Source organism: Trifolium pratense, linkage group LG5 (assembly GCF_020283565.1).
Source record: "Trifolium pratense cultivar HEN17-A07 linkage group LG5, ARS_RC_1.1, whole genome shotgun sequence".
NCBI lineage: Eukaryota > Viridiplantae > Streptophyta > Magnoliopsida > Fabales > Fabaceae > Trifolium > Trifolium pratense.
In genome coordinates this window covers 46,296,817-46,311,027 of record NC_060063.1, presented here as the reverse complement: position 1 = coordinate 46,311,027, position 14,211 = coordinate 46,296,817, and the positions used below count along the sequence as shown (strand labels likewise).

At 31.9% G+C, this 14,211-nt stretch overlaps 1 pseudogene; it reads right to left on the bottom strand.

Moving 5' to 3' along the window:
* Nucleotides 1-11,065, bottom strand: part of LOC123885090 — an 86,396-nt pseudogene extending 75,331 nt beyond the window's left edge.
* Between the last annotated feature and the right edge of the window lie 3,146 nt (nucleotides 11,066-14,211).

The following is a 14,211-nucleotide window of genomic DNA, read 5'->3' as shown; positions in this document are numbered from 1 at the left end:
CATTGATGCACATGCTAGAATTTTCTAGAACTATAACACTTTAGAAGTTGATCATGGAATAAATCAATACCATATATGTATTAGGAAAATGTCATGAAAATTCTAGAATGTAGTATCTAGAATATACACTCATACCTATAAATAGGTAAACTATGTACAATTGTACTCAAGCTTGTGGAATGCAATATCAATAACATTAAGGCTTCAATATACTACTCTCCTCCTACAATAAGTTGACTACTAATGTGTTACATCTTGTTCCAATATTAGCTTTCACACTACTTGCTACTATCTATTCAACTATCAACTAAGCATTCTACTCTATCAAACTATTTCCTAACTATCACTACTACCTCAACTACTAACAGGAATATATAGTTCTTTTAATTAAGCATCACTTATATTATAGTAGTAAGTACACCCTGTAATAATATTTTTTACTGATAAAAAACAATAGTAGTAAAAACAGTTTATTTATCTTCCCATATGTGCACATTATTCTTCTTCATTATAGTTTAGGAGAAAAACCGTGCTTCTAATTAAGCATCACTTATACACTATAGTAGTTAACAGTTAACACATTAATTAATGTTTTGATTCCTAGAAACTATATTACAAATTATGTATACTATTATTATAAATGGTGGTTATCTAGCTAAAATAGTGGTTTCTGATATATTAGCTAAAGAAACAAATTCATCTTTAGCTCTTGTGTTTTCATAGTTTCTCTGAACCATTCTAAAGATAGACACTCCTTTAACTCTGCTAATGTTAGGCTCATGTCTGGCCTTTCCACTGCATTTGGCGAAGTGCATGACATGGCAATCACTACAAGAAAATCTGCGTTTAGCTACGAAGCCACTTGTAGCTAATTCGTAGCTAATCGCTAGTAAAACAGTGTTTGCTACGCATTTGTTGTGAATTAGCTGCCGTATAGGTCCTAGCATGGATTGGGCGGCAAATCATCTAGAAAAATATTTCCTAGCTAATTTGCAACTAATATATAGGAAATCATAGCTAATTCCCAATTAATACATAGTTAAATATTGTTGAAAAGGTTATGTTTCCTAGCGATTTCGCAGCCAAATTCAAGCATTTTAGAAAAAATTTATAATTATAAAAGGCTAATTACTATGAATCCATTCCTAAAACCAAGCTAATTGTTAATTAATTATCATCCATCAAAAAAGCTAAGTTAAATGTGCATCATATACTCTCATTACATCTTATTACTGGCAAATGAAACAAATATGCATGTTATACTTAAAGATATTGATGATACTTTAAATCCAATATAAACTATACATTTTAATATTAAAACCATAAATATGTAGAAGTGAAATTGATTAGTGTTAATAAACATATGAACAGAACTAATGTAATGCATAATTTGAACATGAAATTGATTAGCAAAGTAAATATATTGATCTATTTAATGCCTCGAGTTATCAAGAATTCAGAACTCAGTAAAAAGAAAAGTTCAATTTACCCAAAACAAATTCATGTGCTTCAAGGGAAAGCCGAGACTGATCACTCTTCATCAACTACAAAATAAATTCAGAGAAAATTTTTTAATGTGCTCCTGATAACACTATAAATGAATACTGAAAATTCCCATGAGCAACAGATTAGTAGATTCCCATGAGCTAAGTTAGTGAAATTATTGATCCAGACAACACTATATAGAATAATGATGAATAAGACACATTCAATCAATATTTTTTTTTCCACGTGCAATACTAAGTTTGTGGCTTAGTTTTTTTTCCAACTTTAATTCATCAGAATTAAAGAATAATGATGAGTTAAGAAGCCTTTCTAATCAAATATAATTATGGTAGTTTGTAAAGAACTATTCACATAAAACACATTCAAGTTGACTAAGACAAACACATAAATGATGATGGACCAAACAGAAATAATATTGGAAAGATAACTACACCAATATCCTAATGGTCCATCAAACGATTTGGATGTTCTTAAAGGTCATTCAATACAGTTTTGCAAGATGTTAAAAGCATTACCAGAACATGTCACTAGTCAATAAGTTAGCACGAGTAATTTGACAACCACCATAATTAGTACCTTTTCTTGCATTAGGGCTAATCTGCATGCACAAAATAGCACAAACAATACTTATGATGGGTGGTAAAGAAATATTTACAGAGACTTATTAACTAAATCTGATTGGTTTTAAAAACTTATTAACTTCAACTTATAAACCTTTCCCCAGCAACCTTGAATCATTTAATGAACATCACTACTAAAACTGACTAATTTTTACAGAGATTATGTGAATCAGAGAACAAATGAACCTATAAGGCTAATAGGTATGCCTGTAGCTTATATAGTGTTTTATTTCATGAAACTATATATTAAAATGAAACCATACCCACCAAAACTGCAACCTTATGAAAAACAGTACGCTATACCAGAGAAAACCAAAACATCAGACAAGATAAGGATTCACTTTCATACCTGGTCTGAATTGGAATAAAAAAATGAAAGCAGTCATCTAGCAAGGCATGTAGCAACACAGTGCAGGCATGTTGTGTGATACTGTGGACTTCACACTTTCACAACACCGTGCATGTAGCAATGTACCTGTGAGCAGGTAGATTGACACCCCATGTCAGAGTTATTGTGCAGACAAGTACCTAAAAACACCATAATGGATACTTAATGAAACAAGAGGCAAATTCTGAAAGTCTAGATTGAAAACTAGTGAGATAAGCTCTACCTTCAAAAGTCCATCAGAGAATACTTAAGCATTGATTATTATTTGTAGTTAATATATATTTGGTATTGCTATGAGCATTTAACTCAATACGATATAGAGAACATACTTTTCATTTTACATACTTAATATCAACACATTTAACCAAGTGTCATAATATGATTCAGTAACTTGACCAAGTTTTGCACAAGATAAAGTGGAAACATTCTTCTTGATAAGAAGATATATAAGTAAACAACAAAATCATCATTTGAAATTTATAATTAAAAGATATGCTTCACTATAAAATGGGACATTAAAATCTCTATCAAGAAACTTCATAGATAATTATCATAGCATGCAGAACAATATTGTGAATGTCAGCGAGACCAATGACCAAAAGCAACACTCTCTTCTTACCCGAAAATCCACCTCTGGCCAAGCTTTATGAAGATCCCAGGCTGACATCATAGGACAGCAAACATCGTATCTTCCCTATAAAGTAAAGAATGAAGATCATACGACATTGAATTGTGAAGGAATATGATGCAGCAAAAAGTGATTTACCTGCACGATTGTGGTGTTGATATGCCATGCCTTATTCTTTAAGTTCTGCTTCCAGTTCGTCCTGAAAACGAGAATAAATTCAGAATGCCGCATGGACAAGTATTAGCAACTATTTAGCACCAACATGCAACAAGATACAGACAGAAGTGGTTATTTCAATCACTTCGATTTTCTTAAACTATTATCGGTGTTTACATGTATGTTAGTAAGTGTCAATGCTTCATAGATTAGTACTCTACAACACTACACAATCAAAAAGTAACATATTCCCCACCCAATTCCTCAAACATAACCAACAAATTCCCTGTTGGTTTCAGCCAGGAATGAGGAACATGATACCTGAAATTATTAGCCTACAAATTCCTTGTTGGTTTCAGTCCAAGTGTGAAACAAAGAAGAGTGTTTTATTTTAGTAATGAACTCATTCTTAGAAGGCACACTAAACTTAATTTGGTTAATGATAGTGGACACACAAACATGAAATGAAAGAAACATCTACTATATGTCAATCATCCCTACATTTATTCTTCAATGAAAATATATTCTCACATAAATGATCATTCTTATAATTTATCATAACTGGTTAAGTCTATATCAATTGTGGTAGCAGCAACAGTGAATAACCAAAAGCAATAACTTACAAAGGAAATCATAGGACATATGCAAATAAAAATCAATAAGGAAATAGATTTAAATTTTCAACCAAATACCAAAACATTACTAATACTACTATGAGGTTAACAATATTATTCAATCTACACCTACGCACATACAAGCATCTTTGATCATCATCAATGACATTATTACTACTCAATATACATCTATGCACATACAAGCATCAGATCACAATGTATCATTCTAAACTTTTTATCTCATAATATATATCACATTACATTTACTTACACACACAAGCATCAAATCAAAATCAAAATCAAAATTCAAAACACGAAATTTAGTTGATAAATCACAAAAGAGAAAAAAGTAGAAGAAATCGATTACCAGAACAGAGAAAATAGGAGTGAGAAGTAACTTAATAGTCTCTAGGTTTTGAGGAAGCGATTCAGATAAAGCAAGTGATTCTGAGTGAATTAGAATGTGATTTTGAGATGATGTGAGGAAGCGATTCTGACGAAGCAAGGATGATGTGAGATCGAGGAAACGATTCCGACGAAGTGATTTTGACGAAGTGACAAAGCGATTCCGACGAAGTGATTCTGGTGTGAGATCGAGTTGCAATTATGGATCAAGAAGCGATTCTGAAATTCTGCGATTCTGAATCGAGAAGCAATTATGGAGAGATCGAAGCCGATTCTGGAGAAAAGCGATTTTGGAGATGAGCGATTTTGGAGAGAACGTGATTTTGAGAGATGAAGGAGAGTGCGATTTTGAGTTATTAAAAATAAAATTTTAATTTGTTAAATGTAGTTATTATAATTTATAAGTTATAAGTAATGGAGTAAGAAAAATAAAATAATCAATAATAGAAAAATACAGTAATAAGTGATGGAATCATGGAACAATAAAAGAAATAAAGAAAAAATGAGTTAATAGAAGTCTTTTAGGTGAATAGGTTAAACAGAGGTATTTTTAATTGGGATTAACTAGAAATCCAGTTTGTAGCAAAATTCTGGTAGCAAATCCTGTATTTTCTTGTAGTGAATCTCTACAATTTTCCATGCTGAATTGATGCTAAATTCACCCTCCAACCTTGGATCAACAACATTTTGAATATCTCCTTCTTCAATTATAGGAATAGCCCATTCAAGTATGTGAATATTTTCTCCACCTTCTCTGACTATTGCTTGACGACCAGTGATCAACACAAATAGAACTATCCCAAAGCTGTACACATCATTTTTTTTGTTTGTATTTCCTGTTCTCTGAAATCTATTAACAAATAAATAACATACATAAGTGATCCTTACGCTTATGTTTTTCATCGTTTCAATCTATTCTTCTATTAGACATATTATTGATTATTGACTAAGATCTTGTGGAGAGTGTTGAGATTAATCCATATTAGTTAAAGCATGATTGCTTGTGTATTAAGGAAGATAGAAATACTAGTTTTTGTTTATTTTTCTAGTTGTGCTGCTTTGGCTAAGCGAAACCAACTGCTTCTGTTTTGACAGTTATGTCAATTGCTTGTTTTTAGGGAGGTAGTTAGGAGTTTGTTACTAGTCTGTTAGTAACCTAACGTACAAGCAACACATTATAAATAAGTGATGTAAAGTGATATTGTGTTAAGTGTGATCAATAAAAGATTCTCTCTACTTCCTTATCTTCTTCTTCATTGTTTGAAAACCAGTGTGTGTGTGTTGAGCTCAATCTGAGCATTAGAGATTCATTGTTCATAGTTGCGCATGTGTTGAAACTATCTTGTGTGAAAATAGTTCTTGTGTTCTAACAGAGAGTGTCCCAAAAGTTTAACAACATGAAGCATATTGATAAATTTATCTCAACTATTTATCACGAATATAGTGCATACAAATCCATTATATAAGTCACTTTTTAGATTTATTGTATATCTGATGTATAATATAGATCAAATATGACTTATCTCTTATAACCAAATGTACCAGCAGGACGTGTGGATATATGGGAATCAATATCATTACCAAAAGCTCTACTCAGACCAAAATCAGCAATCTTGGCATTCATGTTTTCGTCCAGCAATATGTTAGAAGGTTTCAAATCTCTATGCATGATAGGCGGATTACATCCATTATGCAGATAATCCAATCCTAAAAATCAACACTAAGTTCAATGTTGGTGTACACAATGCAAGAAACTAGAAAGATGTAGCCATAAACAGGACATTACCGTGTGCTGCATCAATTGCAATGTTAAGTCTCTCATTCCATTTTAAGTTATTTGTATTTTTCACTGTATGCAAATTATAATAGGCATTAGTCTTGAAAATCTGAATATTGTCCTATCCCTACCTTATCCATAATCCTCGTTATCATATAAACTATTGTGTACTAAAATGTTTACCTAGGTTAGGTTTGCAACTCTATTATGGATGTTAACCAAAAGTTTACTTAAGGACAAAATATAATAAATTACCTGATAAGTGTTGTTGGAGATTTCCATTGGCCATGTATTCATAAACCAATGCTTTGATTTCACTTTCATCACAATATCCAATGAGCGAAACCAAATTTTTATGATGAACAATCATTAGAAGTTGTGCCTGCATTTTAAATTTTAAGCAAGTTGTCTTATTTGAATTGTGAGGCACACCCCACAAATATTACATAACTAAAATAAAAAAAATGAACAAGTTGTCATAACATTATAATATCAATGTCTACCTCTGATTGAAACTCCTTATAACCTTGCACGGAGGATGATGAAAGTATCTTAACCGCAACATTAGTGTGATTTGGTCGAACACCAAAATAAACTTTTCCAAACCCCCCTTCTCCAATAATACTTTTGAAGTTATCAGTAATATTGATAATTTCAGTATAACTGAATGCTCGATGTTTTGATTCTAGTGAATCCCTTTTCTTAGAATTTGTAGACGTAACTGCAACAGTGATAAAAAATATGCAAGAATGTTGAAAAAACATGAATGGGATAGAAAACAAGTAAAAACTAAAAACTGATGTCATAACTAAAGTACCTTTTTGTCTTTTGAATATCCAAAATACAAGACAAATCAAGAAGATTACAACAACTAATGCTGAAAATGATGCAATTAGTGGTAAGGGCAGCACGATTTCGTCATACAAAGACCAGGATTATCATCAACTCTGAAAGAAGTCAAGATGGTGATGTTAATTATTATGTCATTAGTGACATTTGCAATTTATTTGGGCAAAATTGATGATATTGGCCAAACAATTATGGCATTATCATCATTAAAACCCTTATATACCTCCAGTCCTCCACCAAACTTAACTTATTGAGAGGAAGAATACTCGAATATCATTTTTTTTAATGATAAATAAAATATAATTTTATAAATGAGAAGGACAAGACAGAATTCACAATATATAACAATTCAAATATCATTGTTGAATTGATTTTTATAAAGTGTGCAAGAAAAAAAAGAGTGAAATTAACTTTACATTGAAAACCTATTCTTGAAAATCTGTCATTATTCTAAATATTTCATCCGTCCCAAAATATATTTAAAAATGGATCAACAAAAGTGAATATGCATTTGGTCTAAATTTTTAAACAAATACATCACGTTTCTGTGACTTATTTTTGCTTATATTTTGGGACGGAAGAGTATATTGTGAATAATATAGCCTTGAGTATGAGGTATACCTCAGTGATAGTGAACCTGTTTTTGATTTCTCAAGGAGTTCATTTGGAATTAACCCTTTAAGGTTGTTCTTCCCCACGTTTCTGCTAGCATGGAAAAATGACACCTTATTATCTTCTTATATATAGTAATCAAAGAAATTATATTTCATGGCACTTACAAGACTTTTAGTGAACGCAATTGTATCAGAAAATCAGGTAAGGGACCATTTAAACTATTGTTTGACAAATCCCTGAAAAGAACAATTTATACATATGCAGAATTACAATTTTGAATCTCCAATAAAAAAAGAATAATTTCCAAATTTAATAGAGACATACTCACCTTATAGGTAATGCTCAGTCTATAATTTGATACTTACGAAAATTGAAGTAATAACCACTACAACATTTATTGTCTCTAACAACATTTGAAAATTGTTGCCAGAAGTACATTAGGGAACAATTGTTAGGCGTTGCAAATACTGTTTTGGCAACAATTATAAAGTATCACCTGATCCATTTTTAGGCAACAATTTACACATGTTGCATATGCCAAAGACCAAAAATGTTGTAGTGACATGATAGATAATCATTCCTAATTTGAAACAATAAATGTTGGATAACCTAGCATTCCTTGTACTTGGATAACCTTGTTTCAATAAATCTTTGCTGATTTCAAAAAAAATATAATCAAGAGAATTTTATATTTAAAAACGGAGGTTTTACTTTTAGAAACACTTATTTAAAATTGGATCATGTGAATAACTTAAATTTTATTACAAACCGGTTATAAATTGGTTCGATCCGGTTAATAACCAAATCCAAATTAGTTTTAAAAAATAACCGGTTTGTTATTGAAATGGTTTTGGTTTAGAACCAAAACCATCAATTAGGTGTGGTGTGGTGTGGTTTCCAAACCATGCACACCCCTACTTATAACTTTATTAATTTAGAAAATGCAAATGAAACTAAGGAACTCACAAGTGTTGTAACATAGTGAGCTTTGAGATAGAAGATGTTATCTTCCCTGTCAATCCACTTGAAGACAAATCCCTGGTTGGTTCCATTTCCAAATATGATTTCAGTCAGAGGATAATTGAATTTATGCATGGCTTAATTATTTAAGATATTGTGAACTTACAAGGAAGTGATTCTTGGGATGTTATTGTCATCAACACTGCAGTTTAGGCCTTCCCACATGTAATTCACTGGGGCACATGGATCTCCTTGCCAATTTCTACCCACCCCATAATATTTCTTGATGTTTGTGATAGTATCAACTATAGTATTTTTTGTTAAAAAACAGGATAAATATGTATAGTTTATACAAAACATCTCAGAATTACTGTACTAATTAGTACAACCTCCGTTTTTAAATATAAAATTCTCTTGAAATTTTTTGGTCCCTTTTTAAAAGACCTCTTTCAATTTATTTTTTTGGTGAAATTGCTTAATGGCTAGAAATTCCACTTTAAAGATGAATAAATAGAGCGTTTGGGGTTCGAACCCTAACTCCTACATATAAAACATTCACATATTCTCTTTCTTGACAATTATCAACAAATTTAATACCACAAATAAACTTTCTTAATCTCTGTGATTTTCTCACACGGAACTTATATTTAATGACAGAGCTAGTACTTGAAAATATATCAAGATTTTCGTATATTTAAAGACAGAGCAACGTGTTGTTCAAATAAAGCAAAGGGCTAGCTAGCTTACCATCATCATGTTGAGTTTCCAATTGTGAGAAGTCTTTTACTTTATAAATCTCAATGGCATTGAAGATAGGTGGAAAGGTTGAATTCTCTGTCTTAGAAAGGGAAAATAGATACCTTTTGGCTCCGGTCACAGGTGCTGTACTATATATGGTATCTAATTCCAGGTATCCAGGTATATCTGGTCCATCGGAAGGTTCTCCATTCAATGTGATATTGAATGTTCTGGTTTCATTTCCAGCCAGCTTCTCAACCTCATTAAAGTGCAAATAATAGTAGTATTGGTCATTTACATTATCTGCATCCCAATAAAATTTTAAAGGGGCACTTTCATTTACTGGTGTAACAGCAGTGCTCATCACAATTGCTGGTAGTTTATATTCATTCTGGTGTAGATCATCATTGTTAATTGAGGTGCTTAATCGTCTCCAATCACTGGATAATTCATAAGGCTCCCAATAGCGGTCATAAACATCGTCTTTGTACCTGTTGTTTATACATGATACAAAAACAATTATTAATAATTTACTTTGATGTTATTTATATATACAAATATTAAAGTGATAATAAATTAATTTAGCTTGTACGTCTCTATGCAATATATTCTTGTTACCTGTATTCTAAGTCTGTGTTGGAACCTAAGTAATATCTCATGAGGAGTGTTAATACTGATTTAGCTGAGTACGTATGTGACATAAGCTGTATTGTTCAAAGGCCTCAATTCTATAGCTGAAATGAATGGAGTCCCTTTGCCAATGTTAACAAGACATGGTTGTATGTAATCTTGTGATGGAGTGTAAATCATCTCACTAGTTGTTTCGGATAATGATTCTACGGGGAGCGGCTTCACTGTATCCCACACATTAGCTCCAAGAAGAAGATCAAACTGTGGTGGCTCATTTTGATCGTCATAGTTTCCATAATAGAAATAAGCTCTGATTAAATATTTAGTACCACTTGTTACATTTATTCTGTAACAATTTCTCACTCCACTAGGAAAGCTCCTCAGATATTCCAGTTGTTGTAGAAGAGCAATTCCTTTAACTTTTTTTGTTATTGTTTTCTTACTTATACCACTATTTATGAATTTGGCATCTGGAATGTAATTTATGCCTGTCTCATATGCAGAATAGCTCACATCTTCAGGTAGACCACAATCCAAGCTAATGAATCCTGATATATATAAAAGTACAGCAACAAATTATGATAACTCCAACTATATAGTAATAATAATCATACATGAGTTTTGGTGTGGACTTTTCATAATACCAACAATACCCTTTATTTTTTTTAGTGGCAACAATAATCTTTTATTAACAAACTCATCATAACATAAGAAATCTTTTTTTTAGCGGCAAAAATCTTTTATTAACAAACTCACCATAACATAAGACATTTTCTTTGGACATAAGTTAGACACAGGCAGGTGCGGAACGCGCCTGCCTGGCCTGCTAGTAAAAATAAATTTTGTTTAGACTCAGTATTTAACCCAAGGACCGACTAATCCGAGGGGCAACAATTTCACCGCCCACTTGCGGGGGTGTCATTTAAAGTTGAAGACCTTGAGAGATGGAAACTCCAAAATCCCAAGGCTTACCACCATGTCAATCCATGTGAGTCCTCTAGCTACAATCTACAGTAATTACTAGTAACAACTATGTGATCTAAAACTGATATAGAAAAATTCACAAACAAAACCTGATTGATCTTGAGCTTGCATAAAACCTAAAATAGAAACAACAGCAAGCAAAACTGAAAGAAAATGCAGTAATAACATTCTTCTCATCATTATGGTTTGCTTCATATTAGGGAGACAATTAATGAATGATGACTTCTAGCTATTTAATGCTATACAAGGATCTGAGATTATTATATAGCGCCCACATGCCTTAAGTAGTACGTCCAAAATTATACAGTAACAAATCTCTTTTTTGTCTCATCTTATGAGCAAAAAATATAATTTTTTTTTCAATTTTAAGATAGAAAAATTAAAAAAAAGAAAAAGAAAATTGTTATTAAATAAAAATAACTTCCACCATGTAAGAACTGTATATATGGAACTGTACATAAATTTTGTAGTACAAGAACAAAACTTACATGCATTTCTTTAGATGCAGTTTTCCTGATCCTGTCACAAAAATGTATAGTTATTTATATTTTTTAATTAAAAAAGAAAAAGAAAATTGTTTTTAAATAAAAATAATTTTCCCCTATGTATATAGCACAGTAAGAACTGTGTATATGGAACTGTACATAAGTTTGGTCTTTTTACTTATCCTCATGAAATTAAATTCAAAATTACATTTAATTTACTCTCTCTTCTTTTTCCCAAATTATACTTCCAATTATTATATTTTACTTTTATTTTTTTACCAAGTATTTTACATTTCTTAATAAGTGTAAAATTTTATTTGCATATAATATGAAATGAAGGGAGTAACTATTTTTTAAAACACCGTAGACAAGGGCGGGCTCACATGGTGGCTTGGTGTGGTTACAGCCACACCAAACTTTCCAATTTTTCTTTACATACATACTAAAAAAGTCAAATTTCATTTTCTTTCTCGTCTTATTCTTAATCATATGTTTGTTTTTCCCACTCCCATATTCACCAAATTTCATTTACTTTTTTCAAATTCTTCCCTAAATAATCTTCTAGAAATCACGATGCGTGGTCAGTTGCGGAGCTAGCCCAAAAAATTGGGGGAGGGGGCCGCTATAAATATAAATCGAATGCCCTAAAAAAATTACTAAAAAAATAGCATATCATATATAGGGTGTGTCTAATATAAATATCTAAAAATAGTCAAAAGATGGACCATTACCAATTTTAATAAATAAATTTTTAAAATATATTTTATGTCAATTCATGTTTAAACTTGATACTTTTTAATTAGTTCTTGTATTTATATTTTATAATATTATATGAATCTCTCTAACAAAAAATTAAAATTATTTAACAAACGATTGATCAAACATGAAGTTTTATACACTAAAACTCTATTTTCAATAAAAATTTGAGTACTTTTTTCTCAAAAAAAAAAAATTCAATCCTTTGACAAAATAAACTGTACATTTTAAAACATCTATAAATTATTAAACAACAAAACATTTGAAAGGAACCTTAAAAAGTAAATTAGAAAGGATATTTGACTTATTAATAATAGAGAAAAAAAATTCAGAACAATTTATATAAGATTAAAAGCTCTCTAAATAAGAATGAACACTTCCAGAATAGGGGGTTTGAAACCCCCACAAACTGAAAAGATGTTACAGAATTGTGGGTCGTCCTAATAGCAGAGGTTAGAAACCCCCGCAAAACAGAATGCTGACAAACTACACAGACTATTTAGCGGGGGTTTGTAACCGCCGCTTATTAGTATACCTATGGAAAAAAAAATTAAAAAAATCTGGGACGGGCCATGAGGGGCTCCGCCACTGTGCATGGTGATTGGAAATCTAAGGTAAAGTGATTATTTTAATTTTCCCTTATTCTTTTCTCCTTTTTCAGCAGAACTCTAAAATCCCGATTTGTTAATTAAAACTTCAATTTTCTCAATTTCTCATAAATGAATTTTGATTTATATTTCTCAATTTGTCAAATCCTCCCTTATTTTGTTTGCCACGTATTGAGAACTTAATGGCCAAACAATGTCAACAGTGGTTGATTCTTGGTCTTGGAATGACGACACAAGTGGTTGCTTTTCAGTAAAATTGGCTTACTTTGTTCTTCGGCATCTTACCGTTGATGAAGTGATCTTTTCACCGGAGGAAGCAAGGTTGTTGCCAAATGTATGGAAAACTTGGACTCCTACAAAAGTGGCATTCTTTTCTAATCGGCAAATATTTCAGGATAGGTTGCCGATTCCCCAAAATCCCTATCATCGGGGAATGATCGAGGATGATGGTGATTCCATGTGTGTATTATGTAGTTTTGCGTTTGAATCGATTGAACATCGATTTAATTATTGCAGTCCAACTTCACTGGCCTCGTACGGTATTTGTAGGTGGTTGGATTTTGAGTTGGTGCCTTCTCGTGGTATTCCCGCACTACAAGGCGGCCAAAAACCGCCAGAAATAGCCAAAAACCGCCAGAAACGGCCAAATTAGTGGCGGATTACTGGCGGCCACGATACGCCAGTAATTAAGGCGACGGTAACACTACTGGCGGCCAAAGCCGTCGAAAACTGAATTGACGAGACTTACTGGCGGCCCAGACCGCCACAGACTTGCAGGTTGCGACAGAGCTACTGGCGGCCAGGACCGCCACTAATTTTGCCCAGATTTTGACCATTTAGCGACGGTTTGGACCGCCACTACAGCCTTTTCGAATTTTTTTTAAAAAAATATTTTTAATTAATTATTTTGTTTTAAAAAAACCTTTTTTTTAAATATTAATTGCTTTAAAAAAACATTTTAATTTATTTAAATATAAAATTTAATAATTAATTATTTTGTTTTAAAAAAACATTTTTTTTAAATATTAAACACAATTTATCATATCAATATAAACATCAAATATTAAACTTGCATGAATATTAGAGAAATACTTACCAAAATGAAGAAAAACAAGAGTGAAATGATAAAAAGTTGGAGAATTTTTAGAGAGTGAAATGATAAAAGTTGAAATGATAAAGAGTTAAGAATTTTTAGAGAGATGTTGGAGAAATTTTAGATAGAGAAAGGAATGTAGGAAATGAGAGTTGTGAAGTGAAGGAAGATATATATAGAGGGGGATGTAATTCGTAAAAATCTGGACTTGGAGCTTATTGGCGGTCAAAGCCGCCACTAAGCCCCAACGGTCATTTTTTTTTTCAAATTCCAACAACTTTGCGGCGGCCCAGGCCGCCATTAATGGCTGGGCAAGTTTCAAGAACATTACCGGCGGTCAAAACCGCCACTAAGTCCTCCAACGGCTACTTTTTTATATTCCCAAGATTTTGTGGCGGC